This window comes from Neofelis nebulosa, chromosome 4 (assembly GCF_028018385.1).
Source record: "Neofelis nebulosa isolate mNeoNeb1 chromosome 4, mNeoNeb1.pri, whole genome shotgun sequence".
NCBI lineage: Eukaryota > Metazoa > Chordata > Mammalia > Carnivora > Felidae > Neofelis > Neofelis nebulosa.
Genome location: NC_080785.1, coordinates 61,137,870 through 61,160,336, shown reverse-complemented (window position 1 = coordinate 61,160,336; position 22,467 = coordinate 61,137,870). Strand labels below are relative to the sequence as shown.

At 33.8% G+C, this 22,467-nt stretch overlaps 1 protein-coding gene across 1 annotated transcript in view; it reads right to left on the bottom strand.

The window, feature by feature from the left end:
* The window catches only part of MEOX2 (mesenchyme homeobox 2), a 65,711-nt gene that overhangs the window by 17,714 nt on the left and 25,530 nt on the right, over positions 1-22,467 (bottom strand). The window lies entirely within an intron of this gene.

Here is a 22,467-nt window from a genome sequence, read left to right as displayed (position 1 = left end):
TGTGACTCACAGCCTAAATTCCAAAATATGAACAAAAAATTTAATTGCTCTTAATATGCTATTATAATGAAAAGATCAATATATAAAATAAACCATTTCTAGGAAATAATTTTAGATATAAATTTATGTCTAATAAGTTGTTTAACATATATACAGTTGGGATCTAAGTACGATTAAATTTTATAATTCCTAAAAAAAGTGTTGACTTAGTTTATGAACATTTAAGCAATTGAAATGTTTAGCAACTGGACCATAAAAGTCAGTTCAAGCTCAAAGCATACATATGAATGTGTTCTACTGATCTTTTAATTTCCATTTAAGTTCAGCCTCTTCAAGGACAATAGCATTGCTATTCTTTAATTTTGTACAATAAATATTCCAATGTGGAGTCTATAAATAAAATTGTGTTCATATAACTCAAAATATGCAAAGTTTGTTAATGTTTTTTCATCATATATGAGATAAACATAAGATGCACAACACCTAACAAAAGCTATCCAAACACCAAATCTTATAATGCCATGTAGAAATAATAATAATTTAGGGTGTATTATTCCATGTTTCTTCCTAGGAGTTTAAGACATAATTAACATATAGTATTTCACTTATCCTCATCATATCCCTGAGATGTATGTTAGAAGACATTCTTAATATACCGAAGAACACAATGTGTGCCTATAATGCAAAAAAATTCCACGTGTTTAAACAAATAACAGGTAATTGAACCAGCTCTAGTGATTCATGTTGAATCTATCTTCAGGAAATAGCAACATAAACAAGGTAAAGTGGTGTGTTTGTGCTCCCTTAAAAATCACTTCAGTTCTCTATTTTTGAGCATGTACACACAAATTGTGATGTCTTTATCAGATGGAAGTACAACAAACTCTTCTTGAGCCCAAATGAGAGAATATAGGAAAATTACAAAGAGTGACATTTTATTTTTTAAATTGACAAATGTAATATGGTATACTTTAGGAAAGATCTTTTTGGTCAACATTCAAGGGCAAGAAACATTTGTTTCTTCATTCAATGATGCTTAAATATGCTAAGTACTATGTGCATTTATATGTATGTAGTTAAATATGTTAAGTACTATATATATATATTATTAGTATTTAATACTAATTTAATATAATATACATATGTCAGTGTTCTTTTCTGTCTGTCTGGAAAGTCCAATTGAAGTCAAGAATTCCCTGCATAGTGGGAATCCGCTAGACAAGGTGCTCTAATGTGAACAGTTTAGTTCTGATTCTTTCTAGAATCTTGTTTGGCCAGATGTAAAGCTGTATAGATCCAATAGCAGCAGCAGCTACAGAAAGCCTGCATCAAAATATTGGGACACTGGCCATTACTTTGCTTCTGAGGGATCACAGAGTATGATTCACTGATGCAGTGGTGCAGTCAGAAATTCCTCGGATTTCAGTGACCACATTTCTGGGCTTACCCCTGTGTGGACACTTACTCCTGTGTTGACTGGTTCCTTACCTTGGCAGAGAAGGTAGGGCTTTATCCAAGGCAAAAATGGTTTGTGACATGTCACATACATGCTGTACTTTAGAGTAAGCCACTAGGATCACATATAACTTATGTAATAGATGATGTGTCAGCTCTCAGGTAGGCCATGTGCACACAGTGCCAACTTACCCGAATCAAAGTGGAACCTGAAGTCCATCATCACCCCCCCCCCTTTTTTCTATCTTTTTTTTTTTTTTTTTTTTGCTATAGATTTACCAATCTCTTCATCTTTGGAGCATTTAGCTATTCTGTGTGAGTAAATCTTCTAGATGACTGAATTATTTTAATTTAATTTTTCCATTGGCTGTCCTGACAGACTGGAAACCCAGTCACAGCCTAGAATATTCAGAAGTCCCTCGCACAGGATCTATGTTCTCACGTGAATCAAAAGTTTTATTGCCAATTTGGAACCATACTCAGTCTAAAATCTGAAGCTGATTATTCTTTATATGGGGACAATACTCTGATCCTTTCAGTAAAGCAACTCTGGAAACTGACAGCAAAGTCAGAACATTTTTTCTCATGAGCCTTTCAATTTGAATGATTCACGGTTAACACAGTCCCTTACATAAGGATGAATGAACAAATGCACAATGAGGAAAGCCAATTAATTTATATTTATTTTTGAAATACTTTAACTTTTGTAGTATTCAAAAGTGCTTAAAAACCAACACACACACACACACACACACACACACACACACAAATAAAAAGCACACAAAATTTGGGCCAATGCTTGTTACGAATGGTCACTTGAGTAGATCTATATACATGCCCATTCTAACTAGAAATATACAACAGGAGGTTTATACATCCAGTGACTGAATTTAAACAAAAGTCTGGCTATAATTCAACATTTAAATCCAAAAGCAATTTATTGAATGCTTGAATTCCAAACCAAAGTAGCTCACAGTAAAATCCAGTGACTAAAACAATGTGAACTGTGCATACTTAAATTTACCATAATCACACATGGAATAATTATACTGTAACTAACATGATAAAGAATGGGTGTGTGCTTCCTTAATTCATCACCTAAGAGAGAGAATGCCGATGTAATTGAGGCAACACCAACATCAATTAATTCGGTGGACACTTTCATCTGTGTATCTATGATTCTGTTGTGGTTTTCACCAGGTTTGCTCCCACTTTTTCGGTGCTATTGAAAACATGCTCCTTGGGACTATAATTCTGGACTTGTATTTACTATATCTTTGATTAATTTTTTTTTCTTGCACTTCCTGAAGCCCATCATTTGCTGACCCTAAGGCTTCTACTACTGTCACCTGACTGGCTTTTCTTTGGTGGAAAATGGGTGGGAGACTTGGACAAGGCTTTTGGCAAATTGCACACCAGCTTCCATCTGTTTCCCAGCTGTTTCAACTGAGGCAAAAATCTCTCCTTTTTCTTCAACCTCCTATATCCAATGCCAAATGGTAGGTGTTGGGGGTCGGGGGGTGGGATCTGGAAACTGCCTTACTTTCTTCCCTACAACCACAAACAAAATGTCACCATCTGTACAGTATATTCCAATGTAAAATATTACAATTGTTGTTTCTCGTCTCAGATACTTTAATGCACATGTGGGTGCACTCTCACACTCCCTCGCTGCTTGGAGGAAATGTTGACTTATGTGTTCAGGTAGAGCTGGCGGTCCCAGTTCCCTAACCTTTTGCTCCCTGGGACTATGCTAATGGAAGAAGTCTGCAATACTTCCGTGGAGGATAAAAATTGCCCTCCAAGGATCATTTCTGTCTAGCATTTAGAACTTCTCCACATGTGACTTTTTATTTCCCCTAGTACAAGGGGATGCCAAAAGATAATAATGTTTTATTGAAGACAAGTAATGTAAGGGCTTGATCTGTTCAGTAGTGGCACAGAATGCTTTTTAGCAAAAGAGAAATATTAAAGTATGATTGAGTATATTTTTTTGGCTACCCTGGGTAAGCTTATTAACTTGTTTAAATGAAGGACATAATTTACCTATGTCTGTAAAATATCAAAATGTAAAGGAATGTCTCTATAGCTTAGACTACAATGAATATTTGTTTCATATTCTGAAGGAAGAATGAATTCTAAGCCACAGCCTATTTTAGTCCTTTGCAACTTCTTGTATCAATGTTTTGTTTTCTATTCAAAATGACAGATATTCATTTATTATTAACAAAGCTGCACAAATAGTTGGCACAGGAAGCTATAATTATCTTTACATGGGCATAAGGATTGTGGATGGAGATGGGGAAATTTATAGAATAATCCTATTGATGCTAGTAATTTTCACATTTAAATGGGAAATAGACTTCCTTATGGCAAATTATCCAACTTGCCACTCCAGCTTCTAAATGGGTAAGAATTTCAACCTTTCCATATTTCTTTTTCCAGAGTAAACAACCTCCCTCAGGGGTTCTTAAATCCACTTGCCTATCTACGATCCACTCTCCAGATTTGAGAACCATAGCCTTAGTGAGTTACTATTACTAATGAATGTGTCTGTTATACACTGAGATGTTACAGGAAAAACAGGATTGAAAACCATTATACTAAATCCACAATAGAAATATGCACTGAAAATATCCACTATTTCTTGCGCCTTTGATGTGAAAAACATACAGCTATAATAATAGCTTCTTTTTACTTATAAAGCAAACCCAAATTTCAAAGATTAAAAAAAAGGAATTTCCATTTTTTAGTTTAGTAACAGCAATAGCAATGTAATAGTTGTATTCAACACGCAAAAATAATTCTATGGGTTGGACCAGTGATTGTCAACTTGTTGATGTACTTTTTCATCATCCAGCCTTCCTGCTCACTGCCTCTTTGATTATTGATGGGATTGTCTAATATGCTCTCAGGGATGAAGAAAGTCAGATAAATCCCAGTTTAGTGAAATTGAAGATATATTCATTTTTTATTATATTTGTATATCCAACTATATGTTTTGAATAAATAATTTAGAGCATACCTTGCTTATTTCTGTTAAAGGCATTTAGATTCTTACTTGGTGGGCTATATTGAAAGATTCACTGTGTATAGCTAAAAATTTTATGTAATAGAATAGTTACTATTATGTAATAGTAAATCTTAGTTTACAGATTTGACTGTCTCCGATTACACTTCAGCTTATTTTTATACAACTAATTCTTAAAATGAGATTAATAAAAATTAGCATACATGATTGTGTCAGTATTTATCAATAGCTGCTTATATCAGCAAATATTACAATAGTAACTTATTACACAATCATGCTATATTATGTAATGACAGAAAGGAGAAAAGAAAGATATAAGATACTTTATAAAATATATATATTTTTAGGTCACATTTTAAAATGAGAGAGATAGAGACATAGAGACCTAATAATAGCACAGGGTTGTTCCTAAATTGGTCCCAATTTAATAATTTAGTGCAAGTATGGACATGAATAATTTGAAAACATAGATCTCATAATTTGCATGAAGAAAATATTCAGGTTACTAAAGTCATCCACAACATATATGTAGATGGTTCCGCAAAGTAGGTAATGATCTTCCTTGGCATTGTGTTCCATTCCTAGAATAAACTTACAAATGTAACAAAGTCCTTCTCTTTGCTTCCTCTCTCCTTTATAATTTTGAGATAATGGCAGTTACAGGAATTTTAGCCAATTTAAAAGAGTACCCTAGTTTTCATTCTTTTTTATGGCTGAGTAATATTCTATTTTATATATATACCATATCTTTATGGGATATATATAATTTTATTATCTAGTTTATATATATCCCATACCTTTATGGGATATATATAATTATCCCATACCTTTATTCATCTATGGATGGACATTTGGGTTGCTTCCATATATTGCCTATTGTAAATAGTACTGCAATAAACATAGGGGTGTATAGATCTTTTTGAACTGGTGTTCTTATTTTCTTTGGGTAAGTACCCAGTAGTGAAATTATTGGATCATATGGTCATTTTGTTTTTAATTTTTTGAAGAACGTCCATACTGTTTTGCAACAATGTGGATGGACCTATAGGGTATAAGACTAAGTGAAATAAATCAGAGAAAGAAAAATACCATATGATTTCACTCATATATGGAATATAAAAACAAAACAAATTACAAAGGAAAAAAGTCAAACAAACAAACAAAAACCAGACTGTTAAATATAGAGAACAAATTGGAGGTTACCAGAGGGGAGTTGGGTGGGGGAAGGGGAAAGTGGGTAAAGGGGATTAAGGGTACACTTATCTTGATGAGCACTGAGGAATGTATGGAATTGTTGAATCATTATATTGTACACCTGAAACACTTATGAATTTGTATGTGTTGTGTGTTGATAGTACTTGAATAAAAAAAAATCATTAAAAAACTAAACGTTACCTATGTAAAAACTTCTAATGTTTATTTATTTTTGAGAAAGAGAGACAGAGCACGAGGGGGAGAGGGGCAGCGAGAGAGGGAGACACAGAATGTGAAGCAGGCTCCAGCCTCCGAGCTGTCAGCACAGAGACCAACACGGGGCTTAAACCCATGAACCATGAGATCATGACCTAAGTCGAAGTTGGACGTTTAACTGACTAAGCCACACAGGTGCCCTAAAAGTTATTTATTTAATAACTCATTTCAATTTCTTACTTTTTGTGCCCATCAATATATGAATCCGTTTTTACCTTACAGCCTCTTCTTAGCAGAGTTCCTTTGTTTTTAAACAGTGACATGTTAACAATTGATTTTAATTTCATTACCTTGCCCTTCTTATTTTTTATTTACTATGTAGTTTTTTCTTATAGTAAGAAGATGTCAGCCTTATGGTTCTTCCTCTGTGACATAAATACAAAATAAAATACACAAAGAACTAACAAGTTTTTATGAAATTAACATAATTAATATTGTACAATTCCACATATATTTAATAAAATAGTAATTTTGATTGAAATTTAAAAAGAAGCCAAAGACACACAAAATAGGAATACAATGCAATTTCCTTCAGTCAAATTTAGCAAAGTCTTAGCTCTCACTACCAAGTTCAAAGTATTTAATACAAAGACAAGGCCAGCATATGTCTTCCGGGTAACTGTAAACTTCTTCAATCTTGCTAGATGCTTCTAGTATTAGAAACTGGTTACAGATGCCCAGAATTGACTTTATGCTTCTTGTGGTATCCCAGAGAGAAAACATAAACTACCAAAATATCATGGCCATCTGTCCAACAAAAGAAGGCACACGTACATGTTTGAATTGTGCCTGCCAGCAAAGGAGTTCACAACAATCACCATTCGCACCTCCAGTGGAATCCCTAGTGAAAAGCTGCTGACATACAGCATTCCATTATATTTTCCCGATTATATTAATTTAAAGAATGCACCCTTCCTCTGAGGTCTCATCAAACGATCTTTATTCTTTTCCTCCAAGGCTTATTACCACATGCTGTCACTACACGGATCCTTTATCTCAACTAGAATATAAATCTATGATGCATACTACTGTTCTCATTTATTCAGTAATTGAAGGCAAATATAAAGACAATCTGGGGTGCCTGGGTGGCTTAGTCATTTAAGCATCCGACACTTGATTTCAGCTTGGGTCATGATCTCGTGGTTCATTAGTTTGAGCCCCACATTGGACTCTGTGTTGGCAGTGCAGAGACTGCTTGGAATTCTCTCTCTCTCCCTCTCTCTCTCTCTCTCTCTCTTCCACTACCCTGCTCATGCTCTCTCTTAAATAAATAAACTTAAATTAGAAACAAGTATATAAAGATAATATTGGCATTCACATTTACATCGTAATACATGCAGACACACTAGACAAGGTCATGAAGAGGATGTATACCTCCATATACGCCCCCCTCCATTTACCTTCCATTCAGTAAAAATGTCAGGAAATGGCATGGAGTTACATGGTGTTGAAGAATACAAAGGGAGAAACTCTTCTCAGAAATTAGAGGCAAGAAGTAACTTGGCAGTGCCAGAGGAATCGTGACACATCTAATTGACAACTGTCAACAGGGCAAAAAGTCCTGAGATCTCTCATGACTTCAGAAAACACCATATAGCTTTTGCAGTGAGGTACCAACAATTCAGTACCAATTCTGCTAGCAGCTTGGTTAAGTTCCTTGGGACATGTAGCAGGAGAGCTTCCAAAAAAGGTTTATTTGTGTGTGTGTTTCATTTTGTTTTGTTTTTATTGTGGAAGACAAGCCTCCATCTTCTAAGAGTATGAGGGCTTATTTTTTGCTATGATTCTGAGCCTTTTTTGTCCAGTCACCACACTGACTCTAATACATTTTTAGAAAAGTAAGTCTTATAAGTGATTGAGCTTGTTTTTATCTTTAAATCTCCTTTGCTTCTCTGAACTCTAGACTCCAGCTAATCTAAGATTAAGAAGTGTGCTTTATTAATCTTCATATTCCCAGTACTAACCACCTAATTCTGAATCTCTGCTGGATCTTTGATTTTCACACTTTGGTTGTGGATTATGATTCCAGTCATAACCCTAAAGGGTTTTGTTCTGTTATTAGAATTTAAATCACCTTTAGCTTAAAAAAAGAGAAAGCATCACAGCAATACTACTTATATTAACTTCTCAAAGCACTTACTACCTCAATTAATAGTAGATAAACATGAGAAATATCACTTTCATTTTGTATCTATAATGATATCTTTAAACATGTTCAGGTAGAAAAGTACCAAATCAGTGTCACTATTGTAAAATTTAAAACCAAAGTGACTGAATATTACGCAAGTGAAGGAACAGACTTCACACAGATTATAGTTACAACCCCCAGCACTATTGATTGATATGTTGGACTGGATAATTCTTATTACATTTATGTCCAGCGAAATATGCACATATTCAAGATGAATGGGTGGTGATAGCTAGCCTGGGCACTGTGGGATGTTTAGCAGCATTCAGGTTTGTACTCAGGATATGTCTATAGCAACCATCAAGCCCATTTTAGCATTGTTCAATACTATATAGGACTTCAGTTCAACTAAAAATCCAGATAAACAGGGGCACATAGGTGGCTTGGTTGCTTACGTGTTCAACTTTTGATTTCAGTTCAGGTCATGATCTCAGGGTCCTGAGATCAAGCTCTGCATCCAATGAGATTAAGCCCTGTGTCAGGCTCTTTGGGATCAGCTTGGGATTCTCTCTCTCCCTCTCTTTCACCCCTACCCTGCTCATGTTTCTTTTTTGCCATTTTCCTAAGCTATACTTCTAGAAATGTGTCAACAGATTTCAGAAGAGTATTATGTTTTTATAATACATCAAAGCATAGTTAATACTAATTTAATTATTCTATTAAATATGTTTAGTTAATTAATAAATTTGGATTTAATTAATACATCTTGATTTAATATGCATGAATTTTAGAATTTGAATAGATTCTTACAAATCATCTATTTGTAAACCTGCTCTATTTATAGGTGAGGAAAATGAGACTCAGGGTGACTAAAGGGTCATTGAAGGTCTCATAGTGTCACACAATGTTTCTAGGCCTCACGTGTCAACTGTAAAAATAGACATAAGTACATTTTCAGAACTCCCTAAATACCCTTTGCATACTGCATGGCCTTTTCAAAAAACAAAGATTTGAGAAATACCACCCTTTAATTGTGATACTAAATTAGGCTATGAAAGCTAAATCTACACAGAGTCTTTATTACCCAAGATGCCAAATGAACAGATGTTAAGAGCATAGCATAGTCTTTGCCACTAATCTGCTTATTCAGTACTAAACTTCCTTTTCTCTCATCTTTAACAAATAATTAAAGTGTAGGGGATTAAATTAAGTAAATCAGTTAGCACAGTGCCCACACATTGCAGGCACTCAATACTCAGTTGCAAGTTCTAGCCATTCTCAAGGAAGGACCCTAACATTGTACTCCAAGACTTCAGTAATTGACAGTGATAGGTTGATAGAATCAGGATTTAGAAAGTTCGGTTTTTTTTTTAACTGTAGGAAAATTTTGTTCTGAAAACAGAACTCAACCTAAAACCTACTAAGTTTAGAATTTACATAGTAACCAGCAAACTTCTATTTTACATTGAAAATTAATGAAGACCTTAACATATCTGTGTCACTTTTGATTGTCTACAAATGAAATAAGCAAGGTTTAATTATGATTTTCCAATGAAACTGGTGAAGTAACAGTTTATAAGGCTCAGAGGGATCAATGTCTAAATTTCTGCTCAGGGGGATTTAATAAACAAATAAACCCACTCTCTTAAACACTGTGCACATATTTATTTATTTGGAAATGTTTTCTCCTAATAATTTTCTTCATATAGAGGGTTTGAGAAGTAAATCACTTAGTTATTATTTAACCTCAGAAATAATCATATTAGAAGATTAAATGCAAATAATTTACAAATTGATTTTGCTTTAATTTCACAGTAAAAAGGAAACAAAGATAATAAATAAAGGGCTCCAGGGTGGCTGAGTCAGTTAAGCATTTGACTCTCGATTGTGGCTCAAGTCATGATATCACGGTAGCGAGATCGAGCCCCATATGGGACTCCATGGAGGGCATGGAGCCTGCTTAAGATATTCATTCTCTCTCTCTCTCTCTCTCTCTCTCTCTCTCTCTCTCTCTCTCTCTCTTTCTCTCTCTCTCCCCCACCCCTACTCATGTGTGTTCTCTCTCTCTCTCTGTCTCTTAAATAGATAAATAATATATAAAAGTAATAAAATAAAAACAATCATAAAATCCCAACCAACTAGGGATTCTGGCCCATACACTAAGCAGCAGTTAGTTTCCTTTTGAATGCTGTTGTTAGAGTTAAAAGCTTTGTGATCTATTTCTCTAGTGCAGCTGTACCAGAAATAAGGAAAACAGTCTTGGGTAACTCATGTGCACTGAAGTCAATTTGTGATTATTTTTGTAAAGGGATTTTCCCAACAGGAAGAAGTGTAAGACTTTAGAACTTACATTTATGGAACACTCTTTAAATATCCTCCACAAATAGAATTCTGTTCACAGTGACTAAGGAATATGTGCTTTCTATTAAACAAACAAACAAATAAATAAACAAATAAACAATCAGAGCTCTGTTATTAAATCAACGGCTTGTGATTTGATAGTTTGCCCAAATAATAAAGACTCAATCTAATGTGAGTATATTTGGGCATAGTATGAAAATGACAAACACGTGCTGATGGATCTCAAAATGTATAACTCATATTATCTTTTTTCTTTTCATCATTGTTACACCACTTATCACATATATATTTTGAGTTGGGAAAAACTGCAATTAAATTTACTTGAAAAAAGTCTAAAGCATGATATCTGAGTATGGGGATAAAATGATAATTGAAAAGGATTTTTGAGGAGAAAATGTTTAGAAACAGTCAGCCTAGGGGCGCCTGGGTGGCTCAGTCAGTTAAGCGTCTAACTTCAGCTCAGGTCATGATCTCACCACAGCTTGTGGGTTTGAGCCCCGCGTCGGGCTTTGTGCTGACAGCTCAAAGGCTGGAGTCTGCCTCTGATTCTGTGTCTCCCTCACTCTCGCTGCCCCTCCCCCACTCACACTCTGTCTCTGTCTCTGTCTCTCTCAAAAAATAAACATTAAAAAAATTAAAATTAAAAAAAAAGAAACTGTTGGCCTATGCTATAAAGAATATGTAAGCAAAGGTGGTTGGTGGCAGAGACCAGTGAAGCCTGAATGGTGGCAAGAGTCTAAAACATTATGAATAACAGAGGAAAAGATGAGGGGCACCTGGGTGGCTCAGTTAAGCCACCAACTCTTGATTTGTGCTCAGGTCATGATCTCATGGTACCCGGGCTCGAGCCCTACATTGGGCTCTGCACCGATGGCACAGAGCCTGAGTGGGAGTTTTCTCTCTCTCCCTCTGCCCTACCCCACTTGCCATCTCTCTTTCTCTCTCTAAAAATAAATAAACATTTAAAAAAAGAGAGAGAGTAAAAGATGAGGTCTCCATTTAGTTAATAAATATTATTCTGAGAGATGAAGGAAGAGGTTGATGTCAGAGAGACTGATTCTAGAGTTTATTTCTTGGGCAAAGAAAAGTGTGAATGATAATTGAGTCTGAAATCTGCCAGTCTATGGAGAAAGGGGTATTAGCAATTGACAATATTGTTGAACCGTGAGGCTCAATAATAAAGTATGATTTACATAACAATTTATGCTATAATTCACCTTTGAAGCAGGTATCTACAGCCTATACTCTATGTTGAGAGTGGTGTGCCATATATACGGCACACCACTATATATATATATATATATATATATATATATATACACACACACACATATATATATGTGTATATATATATATACACATATATATATGTGCTATATATATATGTGTATATATATATACTATATATACTATATACTATATATACTATATATATGCTATATACTATATATAGTATATATATAAATAATATATATAATCATATAAATACAAATATAAATTATATTTATATTTAAATATATATTTATATTTACATAAATTATATTTATAATTATATAAATTATATAAATATAATTATTTATAATTATGTAATATAATTATTATAAATATATAATTATATATTATATATACTATATAAAAATTATATATATAATTATATATATCTAAATCTAAATTATATTTATATTTAATTATATATTTATATAAATTATATTTATAATTATATAAATTATATAAATATAATTATATATATATAATTTAATGTGTCATGTGCTATCAAATTAATCAGTCCAACATCATACCAATCCTAAAGTAGCTTACAATCAAGGTAAGAAGAAAAGCTAAAGATCAATTCTAAATATAAATCCACAAATAATTATAAGTAGATATTTGGGATATAACATCACAGCAGCTGTTTATTACAATTTAATGTTTGGTGGTGTATAACCTGTGTTTTTGTCAGATCATTTTGTGGGAAATACCTGAATAATATCATTATTACTAAATTTCATGGGAGGGACAATTATAAAAAGGTACACATATATATTTGCATATATTACAGATTATAATCATCTACCCATGAAGCCTTCCTTCAATCTTACATATGGTACAAAACATTCTGTAAATCCTTAAGAATTGCTACACAGGAAAATTCTAAGAGAAATTTTTGAAAAGTCTTACATGCAATTATACATTTGACACAGAAACCCAAGAATTTAAATGCAATTATCTATACATCCATAATATTTTACATCAAATTGAGGCGTTCCATCAAAACTCATGATTTAATAATTTTTTCACATGTCATAGATCACAGCCTATAGCTTTTGAAATGTTTCAAAAGCTTATGAGAATTAGATATTAAATGGCATTTAGTATTCCACTACACTGTGGAGGGAAAGGGGCTAGAAGTATCAACACTTTTGTTGTACTTAACACCTGAGAGTCAACACCTGTGTTCTACAGAAGGCACGTACAATTTATCCTAAAATTTAATTTTCCAACACACACACACACAGCATATCCTCTGCTTATCTTGTAATAATTTCCAATGAGTGGAAAAAAATCTTAGTATATACATTTTAAAGTTTTGCATTGATTAAACAGAATTATTATTACAATTAAAGCTGTATCAGTTTACAGCTTTACATACTGGTTAAAACTTCTACATATTTGGAAGGGAAGCATGACCACGGGAAAAGTAGCAGGAGCTTTAAGCCAGCCAACTGGAGTTGGAAATCCACCGTGGCTACTTACTAACTGTGTGGTCTTCTGAGCCTGTCTTCTGAAATTCAGATTCCCCATTTACAGAACCCACATGGAGTTGTTGTAAAGAGGAAAATTAGGGAATTTAAAGTGTGTATATCTAAGATGTAGTACCAATTCAATAATATACACCTATTTTTAATAATATTATTAAACTAAAGATGTATCATGAATCAGACTTAATTAACTGAAATTTTTACTAAATCACATTTATTAGTCTTTTAATTTTATTTGAATCACTTAACTGTCATTTCACACCTAGCCTTTACTGAAATACATCTTGATGTGTTTTTTAAAAATGAAATTGATTTTAAAAAGGAGGTGGTTTTATTTTTTTAGCTCTTTCTACCAATACATATTTTAAAAGACCCAGCTGTGCTCATAATTTCTTTGGCCAATCAGCAAGGTTTAATTATGTTTCCTATAAAAAAATAAATGGGTTTTGCAAGTCTGTATGATTTTATTTCTTTCATATTTTCTTTTTACAGCTTTGTTACTAAAAAGTAAAGTCAAAATTAAAGTACGTTTTTTGTTCTGAGCATAATTAAATGGCACTATCTTTTATTTTCAAAGTAAGCCAAATAAAAAAATGTATGTTTGCATGTGTGTAAGGGTATATGTATATATATTTATATTCTAAACATTTAAAATCTTTTATTTTATGTAATCACCATTGGTCACATATGCATGTAGTCAAATTCATACACATTTCTGGTACATATATAAAACATTTGTAGATTTTGAAATTTTTTACCACTTGTGCAATATTTCAGTCCCAATTGTGTACTGGTAGGTAGCGAAAAATGTCAGGTTTATACAAGTTGCCACTTTCCATGATGCAAATAGTCTCACCTTAATGAATTTTAAGGTGATGTCAACTGTCATCTCAAACTTCCTGAAAATTTAACAACTGACTCCTGAAAGTCCCTACTAAAGTAACTCCTACTAAAAAGGCCCCAGCACAACATAACACCTTACTATTTCACAAATTCAATTATGGTATTCAGAAACTATCATAAAAGCATGAAGAGCAATGTCTACAGTAATAAAGTCTTAGAAAAGAAAGATTGATCAGGTTAAGAGTATATGCCTAGCTAATTTGGAATTGACCTCAATGACTAGACAATAGTATTTAAAGCAGTATTCTAAAGTTCATCTATAAAACTGAAAACAATTTTCTATGATTCATTAATAACCCTTAATGCTGTGTTGACCTGATAATCAAATCAACAAAATGGGTAAATCACAGAGGTTATGCTCATGTTACTGTGGGCAAAGAAAGGCTAGGAGTTACCTTAAATAAGTGAAAAAGATTTCTTTTTACCTTATGCAACACACAGTAAACCACCACTAATCATAGATTATTGGGGTATCCAGCAATAATCACTACATGTAAGTGTTTTGTTGTTTAAATGAAATAATAACTGTGCCAAACCTAAAGCATAGTAAAAAATACATCATGAAGAAAAGGACCACCCTTCACTTATCCAAATACTGGAAACTAAAAGCATAGACATAGTCTCATACCAGTGAAAAGAAAACTCCAAACTTCCCACAACTGCAATAATATTTTTCTTTTAAGATGGAAATTGGAATTATTTTCTCTCGAAAATATTTCTACATTGAAATTACTTCAGGAACTTATAACTTAAAACAAAGGAAAATGTAAAAAATTGTCTGGAAAAAGACAATAGAGTACCTGAACTACTGGGACCTTCAACAAAGAAAGAAAACATTTCTCAGATGGTCTCTGGACTATCATGCTATTTAAAGTACTATAAAATGTAATTAAAATATAAAAAGCACCTGGTCTCTAGCAAGAAGTTGGCTTACAAATAGTAAACAAAAGGAAAATTACACAGAAACATATATAACATTCTGAGGCGTGTGTATGAGTCTTTTTGTTTCACATGCATTTAAGTGTATGCATATGGATATGGATATGCGGCAGTACTAAGGTTGGGGGGGGTTTCCTATATTTAAGCTTACATTTCATTACAACACCAGGTAATCTTCTATAATGGGCACTTACTATGAAATATTGGAAATTAAAAATATTGTGGTTATAATTAAGTTCCATATTCGTTGCCCCACAATAAATGTTAATTAATCTACACTAAAACCCTAAGTTTTCTGGCGATGGCTATGGAAATGAAAATGCCAACAACAGTCTTGGCATAAAACCTCAGTGCTCATCCCTATTCATTTACCCAACAATTGTAATTCTTTATTCTCAGTTTATTTCCAGCCTCGTAGATTTCTTACGTGGAGAAGTGAGATAATACACATAAAGGTACTTTATAAACTTCCCCATAAAGAAACAGTTTTACCATAGACAAAGTTTCTAAAGCATTTTGAGATCTATTTTTACAACATAATTGTATTTTTTTTTCTTCCCAGACCTCCAATAAAGTGATATTGGCTTTCTATTAACTATCTCACAACCTATACATTTACCTCTTTCCACTCTGGAATACACTATTTCGCAACTGAAGAAGAGGTTGTCTTTGTAACACAGAAAAGTCTTAAACGTGAGTTTGATAAATATATCAAACTCAGTAAAATCCATGCTATTAAAAATCTGGGCTAGTAGGAATACTGTATTTAAGTGATTATGTTTTAAATGCTTGTTATATTACAAACAGGTCTCTATCACGTACTTAGTTGGCTATAAAGCAATGTCTTATTAAAAGTATTCCATGGAACGTGAGGAGGTATACATAATGAAAAGAGAAAGCTCTATAATTCATATTTGTATTTAATCACCAATTTGAGAAGAGCTCTAGTATTTTGCACTTAAATAAATCACATTGATCTAAAATTAAAATCTGAAGTATGAAAGAATTATGATTTAGTCAATCTGTATTAAACTTTCTGCTCTAAGATAATAATTGATTTAAATAAGTGTTTCTCTTCACTGCTAGCTCATTATCCTCAAGGTACTATATAGAATGCTGTTCATATGTCAAAAAGTATTTGCCACACTAAATGAAATTTGGCTGCATATTTTATGTTTCTATACACGTGGGTACGCACCAAGAAACAAAATATAACAAATATATTTGCTATATGTTAAACCATTATTAAACCTTATACTTTACCTAAGGTTTATAAATAAGACTCAAATATTAGAAAAATTCCTTAATTTATGTATTTCAATAGTTCTATGAGAAGGAAGTTTTTAATAACATAACCTGAGGTCTTTTCTGACTGTTATTATACTCTAAAAGCATCAAATGAGGTTTTTGTTGAGAAAAAGAAATCAACACACAATTCCCACAATCCTATAATACTTAAACATGCATAAAATGAGTGTTGGAAGAACACTGTCAATGCTCATTTTTACCAATAATCCAGGTTTGCTTCATGAAGTCACCATAACATTAACTCAGTGAGGTCTCTGTGCTTTCCACATTAAAATGGTAAGACATTTCCAGACATATGGCTCAAAGATATGTTTTAGTAAATGCTATAGCTAAATTCAACAAGCACCAAGATTCTGCTTGTTATGCAAAAGTCTACTTTGATGGTTTGATTTCTTTGTCTTCTCATATTACACCATTTCCTTCCCTTAGTAATTGTATGCATTAGCATAGCAAAATCTCAAGGATCATGATCTAGGTTCTAAAATGTAAAGACAGGAAGCTCAATTTTATGGAACATGAAACTAAAGCTGCTGTGAACAGTTATTATATCCTAGTGGCAACTCTACAAAACGGAAACTTTTAATTGTTTATAATAGCCAACAACAACAAATCACAAAAAGTGTATTATGGTACTTCACATAAAATTGCTGGAACATAATTTCTCATTTTAAAAGATAAGCATTTAGTAAAACAATAAAATTTTTAAAAGTTAATGAACTTCACTTTCTCTAGGATTACCATGTATACATTAGCTCATCTTCTTACAGAGATATAACTTCAAAATTCCAGTTTGCTTTCAAACTCTTCCATTTGCAAACCCTGTTTTGGAGAGCTCATACAACAAACTCAAATAATGGAAACATAATAATCTCTAAAGAGTTTCCTTTATTCACTCATTGAAGTGGGAAAATCTAGCCTTCAAAACGCTAGATATTAACATGTTGACCCTATCATGCCAGTGATATTCCCACAGCATTCAAATTCATCCTATGGCATGTATTTTTGAAATTACATTAATACATATTGCAAAACAAATATCAAGAATAAGCAAGCTTTGTCTTTTTTTGTATTTAAAATGTCTTTAAGATTTAGTATAGTATTGGCTTCTTTAAATTATTATTATTAGCCATATGAATAATAAATGTTTACAGATAAAAAAAAGTATGGCTACTTTAAAAGATAAGACTTCATTAGCATTACTTCATTGAATAACAAGACAAAATTTAAACCATATAATCATGATATAGGAGAACGCTTTCTTTTTCTGGAAAAATGTAGTGACACATAAAAAAAATAATTTTATGCTGTTGTGGATGAGGAAAAAACCCCAGGAAAGTGGGGATCACATCACACAGTAAATAAATGACAGATTTCACTTGGAAATTTCAAGATGGCTCTCTTTTTGGAAGCTGTATAATCATTGCTGGGATATAGAGGAAAGGATAGCAGGCCAGAGATGGGGATCTGGATCCTTTATTGTTACCATTAAAGTCTTACATAAAACTGTCTCCACATTCCATAAAAATGCCATAGTGCTTCAGGAAAAATATAGACCTGAGACAATAGTTTATTTTGGCTTGAACTAAAGTTCCAGAACTGAAGAGTTACTGCCAAGAAATAGGAACCAGCTTTGAGAAAAATTTAACTGACCCAGGATGCAGCGAAAGTGCTGCAGCATTAATACCCTGGTGCTTCAAGATCTGAATCAAGGGTCCTTTGTTAAGAACCATGCAACATAATTAATCATCCAGAGGAAGTAAAGAGCTTTGAGGTTGGAGTCTAGTTACCCAGGGAATTCCCTTTTCCTCTGGCACCCACTTGCCAGGACAACTATAAAATAGGAGCAGAAATGTCTCACTCTGTAAATGATTAATATAGCTGATTTACATGAAATTAAGTTGTTCACTAGCTAAGCCACAGTTGACCTAGGTTCCAGGGAGGCCCTCCCACAACTCCCTGAATAACCAAAGCAAATCATCTCTGGGCTGCCCCATCTCTGCTCCCCTTACTCTTCCCTCTCAAAATGGGGAATTCTCCAAAGATTGCTTCCATAAAGAATTTCCATACCTAAAAGTTCACAATTTTCAAGTTGTCAATTACCATATGAATTCCACTCAACAAATACTTATTGAATACATATAAACAAATTGGTAAGTAATATAACATGTAACTTCATTAAGAAGCTTATAAAAATTGTGTGTGTGTGTGTGTGTGTGTGCGTGTGCGTGTGTTTTGTGTGTGTGTGTGTGTGTGTGTGTGTGTGTTTGGTGAAAATGTCAGAGACTTTTTTTTAATTCAAAAATAGCTCAAAACATTAAAACTTCATGTCAGAAGAGAGATACAAACACCTATGGATAATCAAACAAGGGAGAAAAATCACATATAATTGAAGAATCATGAAAAGTTTCATGAACAGATTACACGTACAGTAGTTCTGAAAGAAAAGGTACAACTTCTACAATGGGAGATAGCAAAAGATGGCTTTCCAGGTGACTGGAAAATAAGAACAAAATCTAAGGTCAGAGACTGAGTAATGGGTACAGAAAACAGTACGTACCTGTTGTACAAAGTACAGATGGGAGATGATGGGAAAGATAGGCTGAAGTCATGTGGTGCCTTAAATGACAGACTGAGGGAATTATGTTTTTAAGAAGAAAAAAATGTTGTGTCACAGTGGTAAGGAAGAGATAGATCAAGATAGATCAGAACACTGCTGCAGACAATTTATCTGGAACTCAGGGCAGGGCCTTAGTTCAGGAGAGAGCTTGAAATCCCATGGAAAAGTCAAACAGAAGACCTTCAAATTTAGACAGCACTATAGAGATTAAAGGGTGGAATGGACCTGTATATTTTGCAAAACCATTCATCCTAAACTCTCAAAGTTGTTAAGCAGGTAAGCCTAAAGCTACAGATGAAAGGTTTTAAAAATCTACACGGAAGAAGGAGTGCAGAGCTCTCACCAGCCCCACCCTTGTAACTGCCCACTGGACATTCTCACATAGTTGTCCTGCCGCCCCTGTAAGGTAACCAATTTTGTGTTAAATTCTTCCCCAAAACTAAACTAGCTTCTTTTTCCAACCTGTAATCCTTGATGGGTTTTGATTTTTTCCACTTTTCTCCATCCCCCACAACCTATTAGTCACAATGTTCTGTGTAATTTTCCTTTGAGATGGGAAACAACACCTGAATCAGATTTGGCATCTTGTACTAAGATTGCTACAATAACCGCCTAGCCAAGTGCACACTTGTTTCCTGTTTTCTAGGTATGTCAGAATTTGCTTTTATGCTGCCTTTTAAAAGTAAGTTCCTATTGTATCAAGGAAGGTGTCATATACCAAAATGATGCTGGTCTCATCACTGTATCTCAAGAATATCTCAAACCAATTCCATCTCCTGCGAACACAATTATTTATAAAATGTACACTAAGTGCTTCCTATGTGCCATAACTGTACAGGGTACTGAGGGGACACAAAGTGGAGTAAGAAATCATCCTTGCCCATAAGGATTCACAGTGTTGGGGAGGGAGAGGAAGCAGGAGACTGACAAAGAAAGGGAGGGGGAGAAAAAGGAGAAGAAGAAAGAGAAGGAGGAGGAGGAGGAGAAAAAGGGGAAGAGGAGGAGAAGAAGAGATAGAGACACACACAAAAAAAACATGGATTCCAATTATTCTTTTCTTTGTACTTTCCTGTGCTTAGAAATTTGAAATATAAAATCAAATTGACTAAAAAAAAAATAAAACAATGAAGAAAATGCTAATACAACAGAGGGATTTCCACTGTGGTTTGAGAAGAGAACAGAAGCTCTCACTGCCTGATTTTAGCTAAGAAGAAATACCACATAAGGCAAATGTAAGCCAGAATATGGAAATGGAGAAGAGTTCTCCCATAAGAGAAACTGGGAATTGCATTAAGATCAGAGTGAACAGAGGACTTGATAGAGCACCTGGGATGTACTGGGAAAATTGTGTATCTCGAAGTGCTAGAAACAAGGATGTGGGGAAAGAGGGGAGAGGAGGCCAGGACAAGCCTATGAGAACGGGATCATTCAATACATCATCACCAGTAACAGTGTACAATAGGCACTGAACAAAAACCAACCAATTAATTCTAGCATAATCTTGATAGTCAAAGACGATAAGCTACTGTTTCTGGTAAAGTTCCAATTCAGCATCATTTCTAATCTCTAAAAACAGGGAACTTTTCAAAGAATATAATAATTCTACAGTGTTCTTAATGTTGGCATAATAATAATAATAGCTAATTCCTAAGTAAGTGCTTATTATATGCCAGGCTTTATTCTAAGCACCTGCATTTAATGACTCAAGTAATATCTCATTTCAATAATAAGGAAATTAAGGCAGAGAGATATTCACTAACACATGCAAAGTCATAAGGTCAGCAAGGAACAGAGCTAGGCTTTAATCCTTAGAAGTCTTCAAAAGCTGTGCTCTTAATCATTGCAGAAGACAATATTTCCCAAGTATTCTATTTTTAACCCATATCAAAAGACACCCTACTAAAGAAATGCAAAATAAGGAGAAAAGACCACGATGAGTAACATTTAATGGCTTGTACCTTCCCAATCTAAAAACTTTAAAGCCATACATGATTATCAAAATTCTCAAGGTCTTCAATTACACAGGTAACTACATCATTAATAGACCTACATGATTACTTGGTAATTTTGCTCCCCCAGCGTAAGACCGCTGGACATTAGCAAATATATCTTGGGAAGAAGGAGTAATCTAAAACCCACCCAGTGATTAACACATCTTCTTCTTCTTCTCAGCCCTAGATTCTACCAACAAGGAATCTAAACAGCTTGTAAAGTACCACCTATAATAGTGTGATATTACTATTGTATATAATGATAGGACATCAGATGTCAACTGCTTTGAACCTATGGGCATCTCAGCAATAAATTAATTTTCTTTTGACTTTTCTGAAAATTTGTTTTCAAGTGCAATTATTTTATTATCATTCTGCTTAGAAGAAACTATGTTAGGTGAACTAGCTGTGAGTAGGATATTCTATGGATGTCTTTTTAGAATACTGTCACAAAGTATAAAACTATGTAATTACCCATGTTTCCTGAATACTCACACTTAATTAATTTATAACATTTTCAACAAAACATATATGACATAACGCATGGACCATATCTTATGACATTTGTAAACAATGGTCATGTAAGCAGATCTTCTACTCTCAGCCAAAAGAAATTGTTCCTTCTTATTATTAGATACTAGTGCTTTCAAATAAAGCAGCACTAATATCTCCACACGGGAAGAGAAAATATTTACTATGAGCATGAATAGTATCATGGCCCATACAAAACATTAAATAAACTTTATTATAGTATAGTATATATAAAGATATTCTAAAGAACTACTAAGCCATATTTTGAATTAAATTAACCTTTTTTGAGGTAATTGTTGGTTCATTTGCAATCCACAAATAACGCAAGGAGATTCCATGTACCCTTTACTCAGTTTTGCCAGTCGTAATCTTGCTAAACGAGAGCACAATATCACTCTCAGGATACTGGCATTGAAACAGTCAGGATACAGAACATTTCCATCACCATAAAGATGCCTCATGCTACTCTTTTATAGCCATTCCCAATTCCCTCTGGGCTCCATCACTTCTTTAACTCCTGGCAACAACTACTCTGATCTCTATTTTTATCAGTCTTGTCCTTTCAAGAATGCTTTATAAATGGAACGATATAGTGTATAACCTTTGGGATTAGCTCTTGTCACTCACTATAATTCTCTGGAGATTCATTTAAGTTGTTGCGATTCATTGACACTTTCCCTCCTCCTTAAATTCTGCCCTACTTCACATGGTCTTTCACAGAGGAGAAGTTGTTTTGCTTGAGTAGAACAGTTATTGTCTTAAAGTATCTTGTTTTGTGAAGCTTACCCCTTTCTTGGACCTTTGCCTAAAGACAGCAAACTTCTGCTGGAGCTTTTTACGTTTGTGATTGTTGGTGTTTTGAGGTTGCTGGCTTCTTCAGCTCCAAGTCTGGGACATATAAGGCAAAAGTAAACCCCGCGAACTCACCACCATGTCATTTCTTGGGTCTCAAAGTCATTACCCATTTTGCCTTC